The sequence below is a fragment of the Halichoerus grypus genome, chromosome 3, assembly GCF_964656455.1.
Source record: "Halichoerus grypus chromosome 3, mHalGry1.hap1.1, whole genome shotgun sequence".
NCBI lineage: Eukaryota > Metazoa > Chordata > Mammalia > Carnivora > Phocidae > Halichoerus > Halichoerus grypus.
The window spans coordinates 32,142,393-32,145,765 of NC_135714.1; the positions used below are offsets into that span (position 1 = coordinate 32,142,393).

A 3,373-nucleotide genomic window follows, 5' to 3' on the forward strand; every position below is an offset into this window, starting at 1 on the left:
ACTTTTTCCTAGGTTCCAAATATATCCCATTGCCTGGCATTTTTAAATACCATAAGAGCATCTTTATATCTTTTTTTTTTTTAAGAAAAATTCACATTTCTGGTGTGTTTTCAAAAAAAAAAAAAAACACCTCTAAGTCTGCAGTTACTTAAGACAATATTCACATCTCTCATCCCTTCTGCTCTGATTTTTCCTATTCTCTCTTTATTTTCCTTAATTTCCTGTTCTCTCTTTGGTATGCTTCTTCTCTACCCTTTAGAGAAAACAGTATCTTTAATCCTTTACCCTTTGAGGACAGGGCCAGAAGTTTTGAAATCACTAACACTAATTATTGGGACAAGGAAGACCCTTTGGTCCCTGCATGCTCCTCACCGAAGGCCTAAACACCCAGTTGTAAAGAAATTCAAATCTCTGGATACAGAAACAGTATATTCTTAGGTATATTCAGAATATATTCTGAATAATAGGAAAGTCACAGCTTCTACCTGAGGCTATCTATGAGACAGAATACCTGGATCACATGATTAATTAGGTTCATTAGTTGTTTTTAATGACAAGCTTTAATTTTCAGAAAAGCTGGTTTTAGCAGGAAAATCACTTTTTTTTTTTTTTTTTTTTTACTGGCTGCTTGGAGTTTATTTTCCACTTGGTGCAAGGCACGCCATTGCAGGGTCTCTCGACTTACTTTTTGGTGTTTTGCTGTTTTGATATAAAAGAACCCAACTTCTTCTGCTTGCTGCAGCCTACAGGGGGGTGGGGCGGGCGGGCCCCAGCGCCTCCTGAAGCCTGGTGGCGGCCACTGCGGATTGGGGCCCGGTGTTGGCTTTGCCAGGCTGGCCACGGGGCTGCTTCCTCATGGCTTCCAGAGCCAAGTCACAGGTGATCGCGCCGCTGGAGGCCTGGGAAGATTTCGAGCGTTCTGGGGACTCCAAGACTGTAGACACGTACGGGAGAGTGGGTTTTTGGAAAAAGAAGCTTGCCCACCAGGGTTCAGGTCGGCCTTGGGGAGACCGGGGTGGTGAGGGATGGCTTCCCCAGGATGCTCCGCCCCTCTGCAGGAGCTGTTAGTGGAAGTGGAGCCCAGGCGGGGCTGGTGATAGTCGTGTGTGGCCACGAGCAAGCCGCTGGAGGGGATGGCTGCCATGCTGTCGCTTGTGGGCTGGTGGAAACCATGGGGGTGACCCCTCGCAGGCCTCGGAGCGCAATCACGGATGGCGGGGACAGGGACTCTAGGCCACCAAAGGCCACTCCACAACGGAGGTGTGCGCAGGGGTGAAAATCACATTAAATGTAAAGATCTGATGTTTGTGCGTAGTTTTTTTTTTTTAATTAAGGCCAAATTCATATAATATGACATTATTTTAAAGTGAACTAAATTAATAATACTAAATAAAATTTAGAATAAATACTAAAAGTAATTTAGTAGCAGTTAGTCCCTTCATAATGTGCAGCCACTACTTCTATCTGGTTCTAAAACATTCTTGGAAACGCAAAAGAAAACTCCATAGCTTCTCAAGTAGTTCTCCCCATTCCCTCTTCTCCCAGCTCCTGGCAACCCCCAATTTGCAATCTGTATGGATTTCCCTATTCTGGATACTTCATATAGAATCATATGACGTGTGACCCTTTATGTCAGGCTTCTCTCACTTAACATAGTTTTAAGATTTATCCATGTTGTAGCGTGAAATGTATCAACACTTCATTCCTTTAATGGCTGAATAATAATAATATTGGTGTATTACAATTTGTTTATCCACTTGGGACATTTGGGTTGTTTCCACCTTTTGGCTAACGTGATAGTGCTGAACATATGTGTACAAGTATTTGTTTGAGTCCCTGTTTTCAATTCTTTGGAGTATATACCTAGGAGTGAAATTGCTGGGTCTTACAGTAATTCTATGTTTAACTTTTTGAGGAACCATCAAACTGGTTTCCAAAGTGACAGAGTCCCTTTACATTTCTGAGCATAGGTTTGTGAAGAGAAGAGGCTATTTGCCTTCAGAAACAAAACAGGATTTCCATCTGCTTTCTTGGATTTAGCATACTGTAGAATAAATCAGTTGTTCTCAATTCTGGCTGTATACCACAGAGTTTAAAAAACAAAACAAAACAAAACAAAAAAGGAAATCAAGCAAAAAAGTTCCATCCAGGCTCCATCTCTAGAAATTCTGTTTTAATAAATCTGGATTGAGCCTGAGCCACCCCAAGTGACCCCCAAGTAATTCTAATGGCGGCCAACATTGAGAACTCCTACTCTATATGAATTCTGGGGAAGTAATGCAAAAATTTTCCCCCAGAGAATAGGAATCATTAAATTGTCATGGGCCCAGAACTAACTTTAATTTCTTAATTTCCTTGGCTATTAGATTCGTAGCCATGTATCTGTACCTAGAATCATGCGTCAGACAGAATTGGACAAAAATAACTGGCTTAATGTGGAACATCCTATTTTATTTTAAGCTTAAAATTAATCATATATTATAGCAGTTAGTAATTTTAAATGACATTAATATTTTTAGCTACTGATATTAGTTAGGAAACCAAAGGGAAATGTTCAATTTAGGATCCCTACCAGATGTTATTTTTGTTTTTTTTTTTAAGATTTTATTTATTTATTTGACAGAGAGAGAGATAGCGAGAGCGGGAACACAAGCAGGGGGAGTGGGAGAGGGAGAAGCAGGCTTCCCGCTGAGCAGGGAGCCCGATGCGGGGCTCGATCCCAGGACCCTGGGATCATGACCTGAGCCGAAGGCAGACGCCTAACGGCTGAGCCACCCAGGCGCCCCCAGATGTTATTTTTGAATACACTATCTTTCCCTAGTTAGTATGATTATTAGACTTCCTTTCTATGTAATATTGGTAAAAAAAAATTATTTCTTCAAATGGCCATTTTAAAGACCAGAAGTCTAAAAGATAAATTGGAGGCAAAAACATAAGATGATCAACAATACTGGCATTTGCTGGAAATGTAATGTGCAATAAAGAACTCTCTATATGTTTATTAAAAAAAAAAAATCACCCTGAATTCTACCTAAATTTCCTATTCCTTTATCTGTATTTAGTATAAATGTCATTATTTTCCATCCCCAAGCCCATGCTATCTCTCTTTCTCTTCATCTTGGAAACTCTCCCTTCTCTTTGTCTCTCTCACTTTCTCTCTTTGGAAAAACATTTTTCTGATATTATAGCAAATTATGTTCATTTTTTTTCAGGATCCTTTTGACAAGCTTCCTGCAATCTTTACCAGTTTTTATAGCAGGTTCTGAAAATACAACTTTTTCATAATGCCATGCTTTTCCAAATAAATTAGAGGTTTCTGCAGATTGCTATAATAACAGCTATTTATTTATACTTAAATAAGCAATCAATTTTA

The 3,373-nt window shown here is 39.7% G+C and overlaps 1 pseudogene; it reads right to left on the reverse strand.

The window, feature by feature from the left end:
- Positions 1-604: 604 nt before the first annotated feature.
- Positions 605-1,199, reverse strand: LOC118548649 (pancreatic progenitor cell differentiation and proliferation factor pseudogene; annotated as a pseudogene).
- Between the last annotated feature and the right edge of the window lie 2,174 nt (positions 1,200-3,373).